The 23,395-nt window shown below is 43.6% G+C and overlaps 1 long non-coding RNA gene and 1 pseudogene across 1 annotated transcript; both read right to left on the bottom strand.

The window, feature by feature from the left end:
* Nucleotides 1-1,846: 1,846 nt before the first annotated feature.
* On the bottom strand, nucleotides 1,847-13,152 carry LOC117082350. Its single transcript, XR_004436562.1, has 3 exons — nucleotides 12,905-13,152; nucleotides 2,948-3,031; nucleotides 1,847-2,330 (listed from the first exon to the last, which is right to left on the bottom strand). It is a non-coding gene; the product is annotated as an uncharacterized LOC117082350 (long non-coding RNA).
* On the bottom strand, nucleotides 5,678-5,825 carry LOC117082933 (annotated as a pseudogene).
* Nucleotides 13,153-23,395: the final 10,243 nt, after the last annotated feature.

Here is a 23,395-nt window from a genome sequence, read left to right as displayed (position 1 = left end):
TCTAGCCAGTGAGTGGCCAGGCAGATCTTGTATCCATGTCAGTCTGACAAATGCCCAAACTTGCCCCTACCCCTGCACTCTAAGATAGACATGAATGGGTGGAATGCTTGTAAAATACTGAAAAGGATGGAGAAGGAGAAGATGGCGGTCCCTATTATTCAACTACCCAGAATTAATCACTACTGTTACAATCATTTTTGGGTATGTTTTAGGTTTTTGTTGTTGTTGTTGTTTTAACTGTCAATGTGTTTAAAACAATTTTCTTTCTTTTTTTTTTTTTTTTTGAGGCGGAGTCTCGCTCTGTCGCCCGGACTAGAGTGCAGTGGCCGGATCTCAGCTCACTGCAAGCTCCGTCTCCCAGGTTTACGCCATTCTTCTGCCTCAGCCTCCGAGTAGCTGGGACTACAGGCGCCCACCACCTCGCCCGGCTAGTTTTTGTATTTTTAGTAGAGACGGGGTTTCACCGTGTTAGCCAGGATGGTCTCCATCTCCTGACCTCGTGATCCGCCCGTCTCGGCCTCCCAAAGTGCTGGGATTACAGGCTTGAGCCACCGCGCCCGGCCAACAATTTTCTTCTCTACTTCATATTACTTACATTTATGTATATCCTGAACGTGGCAACTAGAACCGTAAATTATTTTTAGTAAAAGGGGAGAAACTATGAAACCAACCTAATTATGAAACTAAAGGTGCAAATTGTCTGACTTTGACTTCTGTTTTTTTTTTTTTTTTTTTGAGACAGGGTCTCGCTGTGTCACCCAGGCTGGTGTACAGTGATGTGATCACAGTTCCCTGCAGCCTCAACCTCTCAGGCTCAAGCAATCCTCCCACCTCAGACTCCTGAGTAGCTGGGAGTACAGGCGTGTGCCACCCCACCTGGCTAATTTTTAAAATTTTTAAGAGACAGGTGTCTCACTGTATTGCTCAGACTGGTGTTGAACTTTTGGGCTCAAGCAATCCTCCCGCTTTGGCCTCTCAAAGTGCTGCAATTATAGGTGTGATCCACTGTGCCCAGCCTGAATTTGATTTCTGAAATTGTGTGTGTGTGTATGTGTGTGTCTGGGGTATAACAGAGTTGACGCAAAACAAAACACAACTTCAACTCGTCTGTTGTTTCATACATTTATATTTGAGTAAAAGATTCTGCAGTCATACCGCCTGAGCTGGAAGAAGAAGCTGAAGCTCTGTCAGATATTTTGAGTGACAGCGCTTCTCACTGACAGGAGGCTCATGATAGTCTTGCAGAGAATGAATGACTTAGAATTTGAGAATTGTACAGAAGCCATCCACGTCACTTGACACAGGAATAGAATTTACCTAAGAGAATTAAAGAACCGACAAAATGCAAAAAAAGTTACATGGCAAAGAGACATATTTTTACTTGCTCTCTAATAGTGATTAATTGGCAACAACCTTTGTATCAAATACTAGAAGACGATTAAGTAATGCAACTATTCATTATGATGCCATATTATGCAGCTGTTAAATGTGACTGCCACATGTAATGTTTCAACAGACCAAAGATGAACTGAATGCTAATCATAGTAAATTTGATTTCCTTAGCGCTTACTATTTGCTGTATACCCTATCTTAGTTCATCTTCCTGCAAACCTCAGTGTCAGGTTTTTGTACTTTTCTCATTTTAAAGTTAAAGAAACTTGGGCTCAGAGGTGCTCCGCTGAGGACAAATACCTAATGCATGCAGGGCTTAAAACCTAGGTGATGGGTTGATAGGTACAGCAAACCACCATGGCACATGTATACCTATGTAACAAACCTGTACATTCAGCACATGTATCACAGAACTCAAAGTGAAAAAAAAAAAAACAAACAAAAAAACTGGTAGTAGAAGAGAGTTAACACTTAGCATTGTGTGATCCTGAAGAAGCCCATGATTTCTCAGCTGACTTGTTGTGTTGCTTAAGATTGCTAATATAGTGCAGTGCTACTGATCCCTATGCTGTGGATTCCATACGCTTGTTGCATGCCCAGATATGGCCTTTGGGATCAAGGCATTCTTTCCCCCACTTGCCAGGAATGTTGGCTGCTTGTGACTCACAGCTGAGCTCTTCTCTGGATTTGGCCTTTGTCAGAAAGGAACCTTCTCACTGGCGGTGATGGCCTTCCCTGGAGGTGGTCTGACTTCACTAACTGGTTGGTAAATGGGAGGGGGCCTGCCTTCATCTGGGGCAACTCTGAGGGGCTACTGCATTTCAGTCCAATGTCTTCTTCTGGCCAGCTCTGCTTCCCTTACTCCCCACGATGGATGCTCTCTGTGCCCAAGAACCTCCAACATGGAGATCTGACTCAGAGTCTGCTTTTCTGGGGAACTGGGCCAAAGAAATATATTCCAATAAGAACTCTAAAATTAGCCACCCAAGTGGAGAACAAGGGCTAGGAGTGAATGCACGAAAAAGAAAGCTGATTGTGCTAAGATGATGTGATTACAGGTGACTTACTGTCTTTTCAAACATATTTCTTTAAATATTTTATACTTTTACAATTTAAAGGAGAGGGAGCAAGAGGGAGAGAAAAATGGCATAAAAGGCGTTGCATGAACATGCAGCAGGGAGGGCCACCTGAGAACGTCTGCACTGTCTCTTTTTCTTGCTTACTTTCTCTCACGCCCTCCTGTTCCTGGAGTCCCATGCCCCATTTCGTCTTCCCTACTTTGAATAGAAAAAATGTTTGGAAACCTGGAGCCCTTGTATTAGAAGTCATATATGGTTAGTAACTCCAGTTTTCTTGGTAGGGACATTTCTTGATGAGTTGTCCTAGACAAGGGGATAAAAGTTGGATGTAGAAACCCTGTGAAAAATGGGACTCTGTGGAAATGAATAACCATGTCACCTTTATAAGATTTATCTCACAACTTTTCCCAGAGGCACCTCTCCTTCTGAAAGGAATGCTCTGGACCTTAGCCATAAAATAAGGCTTTTTATCTCACTGCCTCCAGTCCACTTCTAGAGACACATAAACATTCACGATAGTCTCCACAGGGGTTTCACATGCTGGCTCTGTGCAGTGTGCCCTGGGGATATAGAGATCCAAGGTTGCAATTTAGATGTTTTTAATGGAATATTATCTCCTCTAGTAGAGAGGCAACATATTGGTGAATCTGCTGTTTCTTCTTTCCTGATTAAATCAAAATCTCAGCAGAAAAAAATCAATCTCCTCCCCCCATTCCATGTGTACCACCACTGCTTCAACTTCGATCTTATTACCTCTCACCTGGACGAGTGCAATAGCCTCCTAATAGTTGTCCCTGCTCTGGTCTCTCTCCCACCCCGCATTCAATTCTCCACACTGCTGCCAAGGGATCTCCCGAAAATGCTAATATGATATTGACAGTCTCCTGCTTAAAGTCATTAATGGCTCTCCATTTATTCAATATATAAATGCCCAATCAAGGCATTGAAAAACTTTCATGATCCCTGGCTGCATTTTCAGCACCCTCACCAGTCACTTTTCTTATGCTGCAAATATTTCAACCACATTCACCTTCATTTCCTGAACAATGCATGGTCTCATATGCTTCCTAGCCTTTGCAGATGCAATTCATTCAGTCCAAGATGTCCTTCTGGAATGACTCATCTTTAACATCACTGCCTCTGAGAAACTTTATTTTCCATTTAACTTTAAGTAACCTTGAACAATCTTCATGTATCAGTCAGGTTCTTAATGGCTGACGACAGAATCCACTTTAGTTAGCTTAAGCAGGAAGGAATCAATTGAGGAAATTAGAAAGCTTACCGAGTTGTTGGAAGGGCTTGGGAAATAAGTTTCAGATTCATTTTCCAGCAGCAGCAGCTCCCAGCATCATACCAGGGTCGGGTTCTCCTGGTGAGGAAGCAGCTTTTGCCTTTGGTCCCAAAACCGTGCTAGCCTCCTCTGCTGCCACCACTACCCATGGAGTGGGTGTCCCGCCCTCCTCATTGTCCCCTCACATAACTTACTTAGGATCCAGGTCTTGTGTAGATGTGTCTGACTGGTAAAAACAAAGCCACATGCCTCCATTCTAACAGCAAGGGAGATTGGGAACTTTTTTTTTTTTCCTACATCGAGAAGGCAGAATTCAAAATGTGGAGATCTATCAACATGTCGTAAAGATGATTAAAAGACATGAAGCAGCAGGAATGTCAGCTTTCCACTGTCTCTCTCTTTTTTAAAGACTACTATTGCATTTTGCTATTGTTCTCTTTATACACGTGTGCTTTCCCTGCTAAACCAAGGACTTGAGTTAAAGTGATGTCTCACTCGTTTCTGTGTCCATAGTCCTCTGGCACACGGCCTGACATATCAGTAATTCTTTGTTGATTGTTAAAGCAATAGAGCTATGAGAATTCCTTGCCTAAAACGTTTTGCATGGTCAATTATATAAGATGTTATATCTTGTCTCAAAAACTACTCCCCAGTCTGTATGCTCCGAAATGAATTAAACCAAATCTTAAATAACTCAAGCTGCAGGAAACAAGACTGTAAATACGATTTCAAATTTGGCCTCTAGAAGCAAGACTGCAGATTCAGCGCTCATATTCAGTACCATCTTATACATCATGTGCCATAATAAACAGAGTGGCCTTGCAGCAAATGAAGGAGTAAGGCAAGGTTATCTCCAGTGCTCGCTGCTTCCCTTCTTAGCCCTACTCTCTCTTCTCACCTATGTCATGCTTTCTTGTCTGTAAAGGACTAAAGGATTGTCACACCTTTATTTATTTAATGCTCATAGCTATCCCATGTGTTTTTTTTGTCTCCATGTAATATCCGAGGCCAGAGATTAGCAAACTATATCCTCGGGGCCCAAACCAGCTGTAGTATGTGTTTGCAAATAAAGTTTTATTTGTGGTGTAGCCACACCCACTCATTTATGTATTGCCTATGGCTTCCTTGGGTTATAATGGCAGAGTTGTGTATTTGCTACGACCTGCAGAGCCTAAAATGTTTATTATCTGTCCGTTTATTAGGTCCTGGCCTAAGTCTCTGGAACACAGGTATCAGGTGAAATTGTCCATGCAAGTCAGGACTTGAAACTGGGTCTTCTGATTATGAGTTCCACTCCTTAGATGATCATATTGGGAGTCATCTAAAAATGTGTAGAACTATTTGAAAGTAGCTTTCTCTAACTGCAGTGTTCTTTTTCATCTCAGTTGATTCATACTGCTGACCAAGTGAATCAGACATGGAGTTTATAGCACTCTATATAATGAAAGGATGGAGGAGGGAAGGTACTGGGGTGGGAAATGTCAGTGAAATTCTTATTATAAATACCAGCACAAAAATATTGAGGTAAATGAAAAAACAGCTACAAATGGGGAAGGTGAGGAAGGAGTGGTCGGGGAAGAGTTACCTTTCAGGTTTATCCCTTTTATATGACATTTCAAAAACACTCACATGTTACTTCAATAAAAACATCAAATTATTTTGAAAAAAAAAAAAACAGCCAAAAAGTAAAGTCAGAGAGAAAGTGCAAAGGAAGTCTGTCACTAGCACAGATTACACTGTAGTGTCACTTGCTGTTTCTGGAGATATTTAAGGGTATACATCCTGAGAAATGGCTGCAAAGGCATACTACATACCCCATAATGTCATATCTACTTTAGAGAACTGTAAGTCACAAAGCAAAACAATAGCCACACATCCCAAGTATGACTTCTATCATTTGACCAACAGTGATACAAAGGAGAATGCAAGTGCCGTACCCTCACTACCACAAATTATGCAGTCTGGTTTCCTGCAGACGTCAGCACACCCAACGTGCAATGGATGAGCCTCACCCTGGGAAAGTCACCTTCATGATCATGGTGTTTCCCCCACTAGGTAAGTATGAATTTATAGTGGCCTGGCATCTCACCCTTGATTCCAAACATTTACACATAGGTTCATTCACTTTGCACAAGCTCTAGCCTGTCACTTGTGACATAAAGACTTTTTCAAATTTTAAGAGCCAGACAATAACATTTTGGATACTAGAATATTTGCAAAATCCTAAAAAATGTATGTACAACGTGAACAAGACCAACCAGAAGGCTTTGTGTTCATCTACATACTCCAAGCTCCTCTTGGTGATGTCAAAATCTTTTGAGGAATCTGAGACATTTGTTGATGTGGCTAGGCAGAATACTGGCCCACAAAATGTTCAAGTCCTTGTTCCTGGAAACTGTATATGTGTTACTTTACATTATGGCAATAGGGATTTTGCAGATATGATCAAGGATTTGAGATGAGGACAGTATTCTAGATTATCCAGATTACTGGGCCTACTGTAATCGCAGTGTCCTTGTGATAAGGACTCAGGAGGGCCAGATAAATAGATGTAAGGACAGAAGAGAAGGCAGGGGAAAGGTGTTAAATTGCTGGCGAGAAATGTAGGCAGCCTCTTGAAGCTGGAAAATCTATGTAACAATCACTCCAACCTTAGTAGCTTAAAACTGCAGCTGCCTTATTATATACCTTGAATTTTGAAATTAGTAATTTGGGGAGAGCTCTTCTGGGCAATTATTCTAGTCCATATGGTATGCACAGAGGCCATTCAGTGGTCACTGTTTGGTGGACCGATTGATCTGTATGGTCAAAGATGGATTCATGCTTATATAACTGGCCTCTGGGTGGCGTTGGCTAGGAGGCTGGGCTTAGCTGGGTCTTTTGGCCAGAGCATCTGCATGTGGTCTCTTCAGTATAGCAGCCTCAGGTAGCCAAGACTTATTTACTTATTTATTTATTTTGGAGATGGAGTCTCTCTCTGTCTCCCAGGATGGAGTGCAGTGGCACAGTCTCGACTCATTGCAACCTCTGCTTCTCGGGTTCGGGTGATTCTCCTGCCTCAGTCTCTCGATACCATGCCTGGCTAATTTTTTGTGTTTTTAATAGAGACAAGGTTTCACCATGTTGGCCAGGCTAGTCTCAAACTCTTGACGTTGAGTCATCCACCTTACAGCCGCTCAAGACTCTCAGAGAGAGTGATTCAAGACAAGAGAAAGTGGTAACTGCCAATTTCTCAAAGCCTGGAATTACTTTTGCATTTTTTAATGGTCAGTATATTCATAAACCCACCGAGATTCAAGGGGAGGGGACATAGACTCTACCTCTCAATGGGAGGCATGCCAAAGACATTGTGACCGTCTTTAATTTGCCACAGAATTGGATTAGAAACCGTATAAAATGTACCTACATGTGTGTATGAACAGTGTGCTATGGAAGCTCAGAGAAGGCAGGGACCAACTCAGAGTCATAGTTCAAGAGCGAGCTAAGAGTTTATCAGACATTTCAGAGGGTAAAGCATTAAGTCATGGTGCCACAAAGGAGGTGGTCATATTTAGGAAATAACAAATTAGGTGTGTTACAGTCGGGGGGCATGGAGAAAGGAAGGGAGATGATGATGAATGTGGCGTTGATACAGTGGTGGTATGATGAAGACAGTGATAATGTAAACATAATCGCCCATATATTGTGCATGTTATTTCATTTATTCAGATAAGTTCTGGCTCTGTTGCCCAGGCTGGAGTACAGTGCTGGGATCATAGCTCACTGCAGCCTTGAACTCTTGGGCTCAAGTGGTCCTTCCGAGTTGCTAGGATTATAGCGTGTGCCACCACATCTGGCTAATTTCTTTAATTTTCGTAGAGACAAGGCCTCTCTATGTTACTCAGGCTGGCCTGAATCTCCTGACTTCAAGTGATCCTCCCTCCTCTGCCTCCCAAAGTGCTAGCATTACAGGTGTGAGTCACTATGCCTGGCCTTCAAAGGTCTCTTAAATGCAGCAGAATAATCAGGTGACAACAGCAGTGGGTTGGAGAAAGGGCAGAATGGATTGGGACTGGGGCCCAGGAGAAGAGGATTCTGATTGAAATAGAAGAGTCATGGTCTGAGAGGAGGCAAAGCAGCAGAGAGAGACCAATATGCCTCTCTACCTTTATCTACCACAACCCTGCTACAGCCCTGTGAAGAAACCATAGCATAGGCCCTGAAGTGAGGAGTACAGCTCTGCCAGTGGTACATTCTTTCCTGAGAATAGAGCTGTATTGGCCAGGAACAGCCAAGAGAAGACAATTTGGGTACCATTTAGGGAAAAGACTAAGGGTGAAGAGGCCCAGCATGGTGGCTCATGCCTGTAATCCCAGCTCTTTGGGAGGCTGAGGCAGGAGGATTGCTTGAGGCCAGTAGTTCAAGACCACTCGGAAAATATAGCAAGACCCTGTCTCTACCAAAACAAAACACACACACACACACACACACACACAAGATTAGCTGGGCTTGATGGCATATGCCTATTGTTCCAGCTGCTCGGGCTGCTGAGGTGGGAGGATCGCTTGAACCCACGAGTTTAAGGCTGTCGTGAGCTATGATCGCACCACTTCCCTCCAGCTTGGGCAATAGAGCCAGACCCAGTCTGCAAAAAACAAAAATAATAAAAAATTAAGAAGAAAAGCTGGCGAAGAGGATGGGTTGCAATGACATGGAGACTCCACTGGACTCTGGAGAAAGGATCACGGTTTGCACAAGTAGGTGAGGTTCTGAGCTGCAGGGAAATGAGGGTGGAGTGGGAAGAAATGACAGAAGACCCTGGGTCATTATGGTCCCTATTATGTTGAGGATGGTGGACATGGGATAAAAAGGAGGAGGGGCTACTTAATTGTTTGGTCCCTAGTCCCTCTCCCGGGAGGTGAAGCCTGAGGTTAGGATAGGGGAGAATGCGAGAGTTGCCCTCTGGGAGCTCAACAAAGGCTCCAGAGAGAGTATGAGGCAGACAAATCTTTCTAGGAATCAGACGGGAGAGTGGGTATAAATGAATTGCTCATCTTTTTCTCAAAGTCATCCAACTTATCACGAGGACAATACTGTGAAAAGGACATCTTGGAAAACCCAAAACAACATTTTTTGGAAGGTAAAGTAAATCCGATTTGTTGAGATGTTTCTGTGTGTTTGGAGATAAATCACATTTTTGTATTTTATCAGCAGATTGGCGGGTAGTTAAACAGCTTAAAACTGGCAGCAAAATGGAAAGGGTTCCTCGTAGCTATGAATAATCCACTATTTTATGCGGGTTTCTGGACAGCTTAAATCAGGACTGTGCAGAGAAGCACAAAGTGATTATGTAAATTGGGATGGCTTGTTGGGGAGTGTTTGCAGAGAGTGGGAGGGAGAGGTGGTGAGGGCAGAAGGGAGAGGGAGCAGCAGTAGGCATGGTGGGCAGTTTTCCCCTCAGGTAGGCACTGTCTTGGATGTGAGTGCTGGCATGTTGGGGGACACATAACCATGAGGTCAATGTGGTGCGTCTTACTGAAGCGTCCATTCAGTGTAACACAGTATTTAGGAATGCAGGCTCTAAGGTTGCCCTGCTTGGTTCCCATCCTGGATCTACCACTTACAACACTGGGGGAATCTTGGTTCTCTCCTGTGTTAAATGGGGTTAATAATTTCACTTACCTCACATGATTGCTGTGAGGATAAAGGAAGACAAATGTATGAAAAGTTCTTAGAACAGTTTCTGATACATAGCACACATGCATGTCCCTATTATGGTTGTCTGCACTTTTCGTGTTTTGTATTCTGTTCAGACACGGAGGTACAGGGGCCATGATAGTCCGGCCCCCCTTTGCTTCCTCTGATGAGACAGAATTAAGGCATGAATTTTTCCCTCACTAAGTCGCAATCATGCAGATACTAGCATGCCAGTGAAGAAGAAACACTGACTTCCTAAACAGAGAACCTGGGTCACTGAAATTGCACTGGGGCTGCTCTGGTCTTCACTTTTCATTGAGATGTGAGGCTTGGTTCTAGTACTACAGTGTCACTGGTTCAGGAAGCCCAACTGGGAGTCACATAAGTGAGTTACAGCTTCAGTTCTGCCACAGCAGAGCTGGGTGCCCTTGGCCTAATTAGGAGCACAGTGGACAGAAAGACTGGGATCAGGCATCCTCCACTGGTATGTCGCTTTTCCAAACTTTTCCATAATTCCGTTTTTGCCTTTGTCTTCTCCACTAGACAATACAAGTGATGATACTAATAACTTTTAATCAGCACTTATTCTATTCTAGTTATGTCTTTAGTCCTAGTATCTTTTAGATCCCACAGGATCTGGCACATGGTAGGCACCTAATAAATGTTCAATAAATGATTAGATACAAGAATAGATGACCTCTGTTTGAATCACGCACTTGCTTAGTTTAGGGACTTGGAGCAAATTTTTTGGTCTCTCATTTTAGTCTGCCCATTATGCTGGGCATACATTAGGCACCCAGTGGATTTTTGTTTAGCTGAAATACCTTGCTTCACCATTGCTTGAGGGAACAATCTAGGTTGTGATATATGGTTATTCCCAGATCTTTGTCTCTGGCTTCACATTTATGTATCTACTTCTGTTCAGTCTTTCTGCTTAGATGTGCGGTAGCACCTCAAGACTTATGTTCAGACATGACCTCCGGATGGCTATCTCTTGCAAATCTTCTCTCCGTCTCCTCCATCTCAGCAAATGGCATTACCATCTACCTGGTTGCTCAAAACAAAAATGTAGGAGTCATCATTCTGTTTCCCTCTCAGCTAACAGCCAATCCATCAGCAAATCCCCTAAGCTCTCTGAATCTGATTTCTCCTCACCCTCTCCACTACCTCAACCCTTGTCCAAGCTACCCTCATTTCTTACCTGAACTATTGTGGTTATCTCCTAAAGAGTCTCTGTGTTTTTACTCTTTTATACTCTTCCCTTTTCTACTCTTAAGAATCCTAACTTCCCCCAGCTCCTTTCAAGAAAATGATGGGTAGCATGGAATGATGACCTACTCAGCTGAAAGACTGCGGAAAAGAAAAGGAGGGATGTAGTGTGTGTGTGTGTGTGTGTGCGCACACGTGTTTGACGAGCAGAGTCCTGGAGAGGGGGAATTTTAAGAGAACTGATGTCCTGTGACAGGGAGCAAGAAAGGGAATCCACAAATGGGAGCAGGCAGCCCTTAAAAAAGGGGCAACCACATAGATAAGACAAAGAAGGTGTCCTGGAGATGAGCTCAGCAGGGAGGCATCCATCATTATGTGCTGTGAATGGGTTGGGTAAGCTGCTCTGGCAGGAACTACCCTGTCCATTCACCAGGCTCTGGGTGTTTAATTCAACAACTAATACTAAGTGTTTTCTGGATATAGGCACTACCATCTCATCCTTTTGATGGATGTTTAGGACATGAAATTAAGATGTATAATAAAACATTGAATCTCAAAAGAGAATGGAGGCTAGGTCTAGGTCTGAAGCCTTCTCCCAGGAGCCTCCATGCTCCCTGGACATATTTATCAGCTCTCTTCCCAGCAAACCCTGAATTCAGGATGTGGAGGTTGGTTGGCATGTATTGAATGAAAACTTTGCACTATATGGGCAATTCTTGCCTCTATCATATGAGGCTCGAACGCAGGGCTGCCCAAGGAGAGGACTCTGTTGAATATTTATAAAGCCCAAAAGAGTATCATAGATTATGGGATATCCACATACCCATCAGTGATCCGCTTTGAGATCTTAGAGAAGCCTCATACAATCTCTGTGTCCCATTGCTACAAGATGATCAGTACTGAATTTCTGCAGCTTCACATTGTACTGTTATGCAAAGATTCCAAATATCCTTCTGATTGGAGATAATGTGTCAGCCCTGATCCTCTTACAGTGGAAATAAAATACAAGGTAAAGCAAAATGGGATTCCCAGGCTGCAGACCTCAGCTTAATGTGAATAAACCTCTGGCCAAACATGAACTTTCAGTTTTCAGAGTGTATTTAATTGAGAGCTATGGTTTATTTTGTTCCTTGAGCTAAATTGGGATCTGTACAAATAAAGAATGTGAAAAACCATAGCTGCAGTCTTAGGAGAGTGCCAGCAAGAAAAGAGAGAAATTGTGTTTATAAAACCACAGGGTTGAGCTATTCTTCCTTTTTTTTGGATTATTCTTTCATTTCTTGGTCTTTTTTGGACACAGTGCTAGGGCCAGTGATATTTTGGAGCCATCTATATGGAGGCAGGAGGCCAGAAGCACACCCTGTCCTCCCTCCTTCCTTGGGATTGTTATGAGCTCCAAATCAATGTACAAAATTTGTCCAGAGCCATAAGAAAGGCAATTGTTCATCCTTCCTCCTTTGCATGACAGTTGTAACTGCCCTTTCTTCCCCTTGGTCTATTGTCAGAACCAAGGAGCTAAAAGTGTAATGCCATTTCAATTTGTGCTTCTGAAGCTTTAACCAGGCTGTGCTGTTTAGGTGAAAGGCTTAAACACCGGAGAATAATCTTAGGTATTAAGTAAAAATAGCTCCCAGCATTTTGTGCTTAAAATGGTAACTCTATGTGTCCAAGGACTATAGTCTTCTATATTTCCTAGCAAATAGAACCGCTGGGATGCTTGAATCTCAGAATTGGAAGTGATTTGGAGGTTAGCTTGTCTGACTTTGTAGAAGAAAAATGTCAATTGCAGAAAAATTTTCCCCTTTTGTAAACTAGCACTACTTCTCCCCAGCTTTTAGACTCAAAGAAACAAAATCCACAACAAGGAGGTCTTCCTTGTTTGCTCTTTGTGTTTTGCTAGAAAATCTCAGTACTATGGTAGATGTAGGTAGGTAGTGAGGGAAACCTGCCTTCAATCTGGGATGCCTAAATGTCAGGGAAATCTGCTGAACCCATCATGGCCCCATTGTAATAGATTTTTTATGTTCATCAGTTTTTTTGCAGCAGTCAGCCTCGAAGGCCAATAGGGATTCCAGAAGATGAGGCTGAATCGTGACAGTCCACCTACAGAGGAGGGAGAGCTCTTTGATATTCATGTGCTGTGACCCCTGCTCTCCACAGAACCCACTGACAGCCATTCCCAGCAGGGCTCAGGTCTGTCTGGAGGCTGCACATTTTTGTTCTGTAAACAGGGAAGAGGCATGAGCGAACTGCTTACCCGATTCTGAATCCAGCCTCCTTCTCAGGCCATACACCCTACTCAGTCTGTGACCTAATTACCCCTTCATTTCTGAGGAGTAGCAGCAAGCCTTCCAGAAAGCCAAGCTGAGACAGGAAGAGGAAGCCGACAGGTTGCCGCGAGTTGATCCAGCCCTCTTCTCATTCCTCCTCCTCTCCTTGCTCTTTTCTCTGTCACCAGTGCATCTGAAGACAGTGCAGCGAACTGCTGAGCCAGACATCTTTAAAACATGCCCTTTGTAAGTCATCACCCTTTGTAGTCACAATGAAGGGAGGACATGAAGCGGAAGCGGCCGCCTGCTCTCAGAGCCCAGTCCCCGGAGACGGCAGGCAATGGAGGAAAGATGCTCTCCTGCCTGTCAGCAAGGGCAGACAAATGGCTGTTGCATTTGTTGAGATGTGGGGCTGATCCAGCAGCTGTTCAGGCCCTCAGAGGGCTGTTCGGAATGTGCTGGAACCTCCAGTCAAGCTGTTCTCCTGCTGTGGTTGCCAGTTTTTCAAAAAGCTGGCTGCCTGCTTACCTCATATTTCTATGGCTTTTTAACAATTGTGAGGACCCGGCTGGACGCGGTTGGCTCATGCCTATAATTCCAGCACTTTGGGAGGCCGAGGTGAGTGGGTCACCTGAGGGCAGGAATTCGAGAGCAGTCTGGCCAACATGGTGAAACTTCGTCTCTACTAAAACTACCAAAAATTACCCGGACGTGGTAGCGGGCACCTGTAATCCCAGCTACTCAGGAGGCTGAGGCAGGAGAATCACCTGATCTGGGGAGGCAGAGGTTGCAGTGAGCAGAGATCGCACCATTGCAGTCCAACCTGGGCAACAAGAGCGAAACTCCTTCTCAAAAACAACAACAACAACAACAACCACCACCAATTATGAGGACCTTCCAAACACATGCTGCATATCATTCTCATGGTAGCTCATGTGAGGTATGAACTGGTTACAACACACACATGTAAACTAGTTCATATATACATATACATATGTGTCCCTCTCTCTATATGGACTCGGAAAGGATAAATGACATGCCCCAAAGCAAACTCAATAAGTGGCAGAAAGCTCCACTATCCCATGGTGTGGCCTCACCTTCCTGTTAAGCCTGATCATTCACAAAGCTCACTGTCTTGGTCACCTTTCTGTAGCATATATCAGTGGTTCTCAAACTTGAGCATGCATCAGAATCCCCTGGCAAGCTTGTGAAAGCACAGATTGCTGGTAGTCACCTCCAGACTTTCTAAGATCTGGGGTGGGCCTGAGAATTTTTATTTCTAACAAAATGCCCTGATACTGATGTTGGTCCATCAGCCACAATTTGAGAATCATTGGTATCTAGAAAATCACCTTTTTGTATTATAAAACCATTGTTAGTTTGCAGATTTTGGAAAACATTTCCACGTGTATTAAGCAGTTTAATATCAATGTAGGCCAGGCAAAATCATGGGGTATTTAATTCAGAAAACACCTGTGGAACTTCCATTGCTAAGATCAGTCTTGACCCTTTGCCTGGTATTTTCTTTCTGCAGGGTAACTCCCAGCAGGCATCGTTCCCTTCAGCCACCCATTTGATTGTCATAGCTTCAGTTCCACCAGAGGGGGACTTTGAGACAAGGATTCTAGCGCAACAACTGTTTGGAAAGTTTTGAAGATCTTGATAGAACACAAGGCCTTTTCATCCCTGGAGCAAAGCCTGCTTCCTTATACGTTCGCATGTGTGCATAAATTAACTGGTGGGGATATTTGTGAATAAACTCATAAAAGCATACATGCACACACAAATATTTTATCTTATTCTTTTGTCCTCATAAATAGTTGAAAAGCCTATATATTATTTTGCAGCTTAGGAAAGGAACAGAATGCACCCCAACCCCCATGAAAAAAAATGTAACATATTTCTTTGGGCATGAGGGTGTGAAGAGCCAAAGGAGTGCAGTGTGGGCAGGTGAAGTAGTGTAGGATACGTGGGGTGGATTTATGGGGAACAGAAAAGACTCATGGTCTAGAACAAATACTCAGGGACAAAATGAATAACCCTACTTCAACCTTTAGACTAGAAAAGAGGCCTTTTGGCTTGAGGGAGAGAAAGAGAGCTGGATAAATGATAATAACACTGATATTGAGAACCCCAGGAGCCTTCTACTGGGTTCAGTCCTCGGAATGTGGCTGGACCGCAGAGAAGAAACGGCAGTATATCAGGGACTTTAACTGCAGGATGATTCTCATGTGCCTAGAATGGCAGGGAAGCAGAGGAGACAGGCCCTGAGTCTGAAGAACACAAGGACAGAGTCTGTCTCAGTGACCCAAGGCCAACTCACATGAACCAAAAACCAAGGGCTGGGCAGGGTGACAGACATCTCAGCTTACGTGGATAGATGATTTTGAGGACCTGAGTTTCTGCCCCTGTTGCCGCTTTGGTACTCCATAATTCTCTTGGAAATTATGCCATCTTAAGCTGCAACTGAGTCATTCATATGAAAAGTAAAGAAAGTTATATTCACTTGACATTTGAGTTTGTGGCTAGAGATTCAAGCCTGAGACCCAGGTAAGTTATGCTATGGAGTTTCAGGGCCACATGGAAGTATGCCTTGGTCCACTGGTGACCCACAGGAGACAGTGACGGATTCTCAGAGAAGGTCACCTTCCCGGAGGGGTTAAGGCTTGAGTTAGGGGATAATAGATGAATATATATTCAATATATCTTATACATAAACATAATGACATTTGCATTTTTAAACATGATTTTGCCAAATGCGGTTTTGCCAATTACAATATTTTCCAGGACCATAAGCCTGTGCCTAGTGAAAAATTACTAGAGTTTCATTTCATATGTAACACCATTCCTCTCTTTCTAACAATTTTATGCATCATTAAGGCCAAGATCAAGTTCTTTTTCTCTAAAACTTAGCTAGCAGGCCAAGTCTGTGCTATTCTTTTTTTCCCCCTTGGCTGTTTGGAAAGATTGTCAGTTCTGCACGTTTTAACACTTTTGATCATGTATTATGTAGTCTTGTTCTCTCATCAATTCATTTGAGCTTTCTTGTCTTCCTGGATGGACCGTACCTCTGTGGAGGTCTCACTGAGTAGACATTCTCAAAGGTCAGGACCAGTCAAGGTTCCACTTAGGAAAAAAAAAATTTTCTCTAATTCTTACTAAGATCTTGTGTGTATTGAAGCTGCTCTAAGTGTTATGCAGATATTATTGTAGCCCCATATAGTAGGTGCTATTATCATCCCTGTTTTACAGATGAACACACAATGATTGAGTCAAGAACCCACTGAAGACAATCATCAGAGCTGAGACAATGAACTAAGAAAAAGATGCGTGTGGCTGTAATTAGAAGAAAAACAATTTGCCTGCTCTCATTTGGCTGAGCATTTTAAAAAACATTTTCAATAAATATTGAATGTTAACATGAGAACCTCTGTGTGGATTGGTTATGATTTCTTCTATATAGGTTATGCTGAAGTTAATGGTCTAGTAACCATTTGATGGTTGGACCTTGCCATTCTCAATAGATCATTTTGCACAACACCCCAGCAGGTGGTGCTATAACTGGCAAGTGGCTTCAGGCATGCCCCACTGCTCTCAGAGTGAATTTTCCCATGTCCCTTGGGATCCTGGGGCAGTGGGGTGGGGGTGGGGTGTTCCTTGCAGAGAAGGCTCTTACTCCTCGCGTGTTACCCACACAGGCCTTCCTCTGGCCCATCTCTGTGCTGCTGTGTTTGAATTGCTTCCCATTCATCCCACTGGGGAACAATCCTAGGGTTATAGGGATGGTCAAACACATGACAGCCAGCCCAGACTGGACAGATGAGCTTGAGACCAGTTTATTGATCACACACACTAATGGCCTGGGGAGAAAGACACAGGGCCACAACGGAGTTGAACTTGGGAACAGAGGCTGTGGGAGGCAGGTTCTGTGATATCAAGTGGTTCCCACCAGGAGGGGATGTGGTTAGGTTGTCTGAAATGTTTTATGGGCTGGGAGGGAACTAAGACTCCCCACCCAGGGATAAGGAGGAGCTGCACCTGGTCCATTTGGTGACAAGGGTCTTTTGGCAAGGGATTCTTTTTTTTCTTTCCCCCACGAGATACAGTCTAGCTCTGTCGCCCAGGCTGGAGTGCAGTGGTGTGATCTTGACTCACTGCAACCTCCGCCTCCCAGGTTCAAATGATTCTCCTGCCTCAGCCTCCTGAGTAGCTGGGATTACAGGTGTGCACCACCACGCTTGGCTAATTTTTGTATTGTTAGTACAGACGGGGTTTCGCCATGTTGGCCAGGCTGGTCTCGAACTCCTGACCTCGTGATCACCTGTCTTGGCCTCCCAAAGTGCTGGGATTACAGGTGTGAGCCACCATGCCCGACCAAAGGATTCTTATCCATGGTGTGAAGGGAGAGGAGAACTTGTGGTTAGGACATTCCAGGCCCTCCCAGTTTTGCCAGGTATCAAGGCAGGAATTAATAATGAATCTGATTGTTAGGACTTAAACCACATGCTATGGTATTACCCCACATAAACCTTCTTGCTTTATGTCTATATTTTTATTCTAATTTTTTTTTGTAGAGATGGGGTCTTGCTATATTGCTCAGGCTGGCCTTGAATTCATGGCATCAAGGGATCCTCCTGCCTTGGCCTCCCAAAGTGCTGGGATTTTCAGGTGTGAGCCACCATGCCTGGCCTAACATTTTTTTTTTTTTTTTGAGTTGGGAGTCTTACTGTGTTTCCCAGACTGGTCTCAAACTCATGGGCTCCTCCTACTTCAGTCTCCCAAGTAGCTGAGATTACAGGTGTAGGCCACTATGTCTGGCTATTGCTATTATTATTATTATTATTTTCTTTGTATTTTTTTGAGATGGCATCTTGCTCTGTCACCCAGGCTGGAGTGCAATGGCATGATCTTGGCTCACTGCAACCTCTGCCTCCTGGGTCCAAGTGATTCTCCTGCCTTAGCTTCCCGAGTAGCTGGGATTACAGGCAACTGCATCATGCCCAACTAATTTTTGTATTTTTGTAGAGATGGGGTTTCACCACGTTGGCCAGGCTGGTCTTGAACTCCTGACCTCAGGTGATCTGCCTGTCTTGGCCTCCCAAAGTGTTGGGATTGATTACAAGCATGAGTCACCGCATCGGGTGTATTTTTATTATTTTTTAAGGGATGGGGTTTGCCGTGTTGCTCAGGCTGGTGTGCAGTGGCTATTCACAGGCACAGTTACAGCACACTGTAGCCTCAGACTCCTAGGCTCAAGCCATCATTCTGCCTCAGCCCTCTGAGCTCTTCAGCTAAGAACGTAGATTTCTGGCTCTTCAGATTCTTGCCTGAGACTTACTTTAGAATAGTTTTTTGGTTTCTTTCAAATTGAAAGAAGAGATTACTGGCACTTGGGTGAGGAAAAATTGAAGTATGTGTTCATTATTCAGTCCTCAAACCTCCCCAGGATTCATGTTGTATTTCTGAAACTAGACCACTAGGAAGCTCCAGACCTACTTTGATCAGATGACCCTGAATAGTTAGGGTTCTTTCAGTTCCCAAGGAATCGACAAGATCTTCTTTAAGCATAAAAGGGGAGATTTGTTAAAAGCACACAGATTGGTCTAGGAGGGCACAGGACAGAGAGACGGCCAACCCTCAGGAATGAATGGGAACCAGAAGCAGAGTGCCCACATTGTTTGCAGACCTTGCCCACCTTCCTCACCCCTGAAGGCCACCTCATTCCTCTTTCTTTGCCATCAGGCCTTGTCTGCCACCAGGTCACATGGTAGAAACCATGGTAAGCCCTCAACACAGCACTTGGATTTTCATTTCCTCTTTTCAGTAGACTGGACCAGACTGAATGTTCTCAGTTCCAAATTGAAATTTCCTGAAGAAAGATGTCTGACTTGTTTATCTTGAGTCACTCCTGGGCCAATGATCCAGAACCAGGGTGTATTAATCAGGGTTCTCCAGAGAAACAGAACCAATAGATGTGATTATGGGGGCTGAGAAGTCCTACAATCTACTGTTTGTAAACTGGGCGGCCGGAAAAGCTGGTGGTGTCATTTTAGTCTGAGTCCGAAGGCCTGAGAACCAGGATCATTGATGGTGTACAGTTCAGTACAGGAGCAGAGGAAACCAATGTTCCAGCTCAACCAGTCAGGCAGAGAGAGAGAGCGAATTCCTTCTTCCCTCCCTTTCTCCCTCTCCTCTCCTCTCCTCTCTTCTCCTCTCCTCTCCTCTCCTTCCTCCTTCTTCCCCCCTTTCTCTCTCTCTCTTCCTTCTTTCCTTCTTCTTCCTTCCCTTTCTCTCTCTTTTCTCTTTCTTTCTTTATTTTCTTTCTTTCCTTCTCTTCTCTTCTCTCTTCTTCCTCTTCCTCTTCTTCCTCCTCCCCCTCCCCTTCTTCTTGTTCTTCTTCTTCCTCCTCCTCCTCCTCCTTCTTCTTCTTCTTCTTCTTCTTCTTCTTCTTCTTCTTCTTCTTCTTCTTCTTCTTCTTCCTCTTCTTCTTCTTCTTTCTTCCTCTTCCTCTTCTTCCTTCTTCCTTCTTCCTTCTTCTTCTTCCCCCCTCCCCTTTCTGTTCTATTCAGGTCTTTAATTGATTGGAAAGACTCATCCACACTAAGAAAGGCCATCTATTTTACTGAGTCTACCAAATCAAATGCTAATTTTATCCAGAAACACCCTCACAGATACATTCAGAAATTATGTTTAACCAGCAGTTTTATGGGCACCTGATGATCAAGTTAAGTTGACACATAAATTAACCATCACCCAGGTAATCTGGATCACCATAGACAAAATAAAGTCCGGAGCCTTGGCTATGTCCATGTGAATTGGATGGGTGGTAGAGGGGGAGGTTTCATAGGAAGAGCTAGGTTGTCATGGCATTGGTGGCATGGTCTCCAAAGCCATATATTGCACAGAGGCTTCTCTAAAATAATAACATTTCAATTGAAGATATTCATTATTTTCTTACACAGTCTGCATGGAGTGAGATACACGTGGGCTTGAATTTTGTCTTGCAACTATCTTGAATTAGGCAAGTTACTTAACCTCTATCAACTTCAGCTTCTCATTAATAAAATGGGGATAATATGCAGGATTGTTGTAGGAATTAAGTAACACGCTATTTGGAAAGTGCTTGTACTTAGAATAGAAGACACTCAATGAACAGTAACTACTATCATCACTCATCACTAATTTAATGCTAATTATTATTATTTCATGCAGCATGTTCTCAGTCCAACATTGACGAAGGCCATACAAATAAATTGATACTTTCCTTTTGACTGATAGTGACAACAAGATTGCAAGTCAATAGGTGCTCCAACAGGCATGACCCTCGTCTCTGAAAAACATAAAATACACAATTATGTTTTCATGCTAACGAGGACTGAGAAGTAGTAGTCTTTAATTTTTTCTTTTTTTGTGTGGTGACACCAACTAACCTCCGTCTAGCATTCTGTGGTGGGAAGATCCCACAATGACACTTCAATCTGTGAGTTAGATGTCAACCTGTGGGCAAACTGAAGCTTGTCACTTCCATCAAATACGTATATAACTGAGAGAGAAGTACCGATTTAATTTAGGGTATGCTTTCTGCTTTTTCAATACAAAAAATTCTTTAAGGAAGATGTAGGACTAGAACAAACAAAAAATTATGTTGCAATTTGGGATTCAGTACTTTTTGAAAGAGAACAGGAGAAGAAAAGGGGAGTATTTTATAATTTACTAAGATATGGTTCTCAGCATCCTATTTCTCTTTAACCATAAAAACAGCTTCCCTTTAAACACACCCAGGGAATGCATAGTTTTTCTTATTTCAAAGCCTAGAGAAAGTTTGCTTTTCCTAAACCATCACATATATGTCTTTAGCCAGCCTGTTGGGAAGCTATCCATTTTTACTTAGTGGTAGTTTTCCTTAACTACCATTTTTGTCTTCTATCTTAAGTCAAAGTCTTATTATACTTTTTTTTTTTTTTTTTTTTTGAGACGGAGTCTCGCTCTGTCACCCAGGCTGGAGTGCAGTGGCCGGATCTCAGCTCACTGCAAGCTCCGCCTCCCGGGTTTACGCCATTCTCCTGCCTCAGCCTCCCGAGTAGCTGGGACTACAGGCGCCCGCCACCTTGCCCGGCTAGCTTTTTGTATTTTTTAGTAGAGACGGGGTTTCACCGTGTTAGCCAGGATGGTCTCGATCTCCTGACCTTGTGATCCACCCGTCTCGGCCTCCCAAAGTGCTGGGATTACAGGCTTGAGCCACCGCGCCCGGCCTATTATACTTCTTTTAAGCTTATTTGTTTTAAATTCATTCTCTCCTTCTCTCTGTACATGTAACACATATTATATATATTATAGCATAATGTCCTTCAGGTTCATCCCTGTTGTCACAAAGGGCAGGGTTTTCTTCTTTTTAAAAACTGAATAGTATTCCATTGTGTATACATACCGCATATATACCACATTTTCTTCATTCATTTGTCTGTTGCTGGACAGTTACATTGATTCCACACCTTGACTCTTACATATAATGGTGCAATGAACATTGGAGTGCTGATATATCTTTGAGTATCTGGGGTTCTCAGACCTTTTCTAAGGCTGTGTCCACCTCCACTCCTCTTGTTCCCTCCTAGCAGGGAAGTCTTAGAATTTGATCCTGCAAAGCCAGGCCAGGTGCTGAGAGCCTCCTGTTTATTTTCCATAGGGAATGTCCTGAAGTGTTCAGTGTTGTGCAGCATCTCTCATAGCAGCAGAGTTAAGCTGGCTTCTACACTCCTCCCCTGCTATTGAGATCCTCATGCTGTCTGTGGGAGCTTGTGCACTCCATGCACAGGGATGTGCCATCGTGGTGGGAGCATGTCAGGTTTTGGGAGTGCACATTGGCTGGTGGGGGAGCTCTGTAAGAAGTTTATTCTGCAGGGTTTGTGGGCAAGACTCTTTCTGGAGTCAGTGAGCTGCTTAGCTGGATCCTTGGCTGGTTGCTGAGAACTACATGCCAGCTACTGTCTGCTGCCACCCCTGCTCCTAGCTGTCTCCAGATGATTCACCGGTGTTTATCCTCTCATTGTTCTGAGTGAAGCAAACAGAAATGGTCCTTCTGGACTGTGTCCCATAAAACTGGGGAGTCTTCCATTCCTTTTATTCTGACTTTTCCTCATGAGAGACAGCACAGGCACAGGACACCTATCTCAGCATAGGTCTGTGCTGCCTTGGGGAAAGGGTAAAGTAGATCAAGGGAGACTGTTTTTCTTACCCTCTTTAATTCATCCACTCTAGGAATTTTTTTCTCCACCAGGTGCTAGAACCTCTCGGTTAGACTCTAGGGCTCCTGCCATTTTGAGTTATCTATGGATGGTTACCAAATGGGTGTTTCTTGGTGGGGGTGGGGTGGGGGATGAGGGCTAGCATCTCCTATTCTGCCATCATTTTAGACTTGTTTTTGCTGAGTTGGACATTTGGGCTGTGTTTGGGTACTGATGATGTGGGTTGTTGATGAGATTGAATGTGGGGGAACATGGGAGAGGTGAAGTAGCTGGGAAAAACTTGAGCAAAAACTTGAGCAAAGCAAAGAAATATCTCATAGGGATTTTAAAAACTGTGCTTTTTCTTTAGTGTGTGATTCAATATTTCCTCAGTATCCCCAAGAAATCTTTGGTAAAAGTCAACACTAAGTACTAATGCATGTGGAGGTGGATGTTCTCCTGGGCCAGGGACAAAGCCCTGATTATTACCTCCGGAGTGAGGGCCGGGTTCTCTGTGGGATGCTCACTATCTCTGGATGACCTCAGGAGTCAAGGCCCATCTTTCTCCAGGCCGTCCCCTCAGACAGCCCTAGAGAGAGAGAGGGAGAGAGAGAGAGAGAGAATGATCCTCTTCTGAGTTTTGAAAGCACTGAACTCATTGGATGGCAGTGCTCTAAGCCTGTGGTCTGAAATGATGAATTCATGTATCTGGCTCACTCAGTAGACTACGAGTTACTTGAGGGCGGCATCTGGGCTTTCTTCTTCCTGTATCCCCAGTTTTGACCAGTGATAGGCCTGGAAGAGGTGCCTGGTAAATGGTGGAAATGATGTGTCTGGTCCAGTTCTACAAACAGCATCTTCAGTATATTTGCTATTAGTATTGGCATAGTATATTAATATAATCCTTATGTAGAACATTTAAGGGAACCATACTAGGCAGCTCTGTGATCTTCTGGGCCAAGCTACCTAGGGCCATAATGCTATTGGCTAAGACTTTCCATAATTTGACATTTTGCTTATGGGTCTAATAACAATGTTCATCTGTTTTTGTGGCAGCTGGAAAGCTATATTTTTCTTGGCTGCTGACCTGCTTATCCCATTTGGGAACTTGGGATCCAATTAGGCCTGAGGATGTGCAGACGAAGGAGTGAGGTTATAACCGGGTCAGCCTTTCTCTTGAAATAAATGTCATGAAAAAAAAAACTCCTAAGCATAATAGCTGTGAAAAAGGTTTTAAGACACAATAGGAAGAAGCTA

The sequence above is a fragment of the Trachypithecus francoisi genome, unplaced genomic scaffold (assembly GCF_009764315.1).
Source record: "Trachypithecus francoisi isolate TF-2019V2 unplaced genomic scaffold, Tfra_2.0 Lachesis_group9, whole genome shotgun sequence".
Lineage (NCBI taxonomy): Eukaryota > Metazoa > Chordata > Mammalia > Primates > Cercopithecidae > Trachypithecus > Trachypithecus francoisi.
The sequence above is the reverse complement of the archived record's forward strand: the minus strand, read 5'-3'. Positions and strand labels throughout refer to the sequence as shown.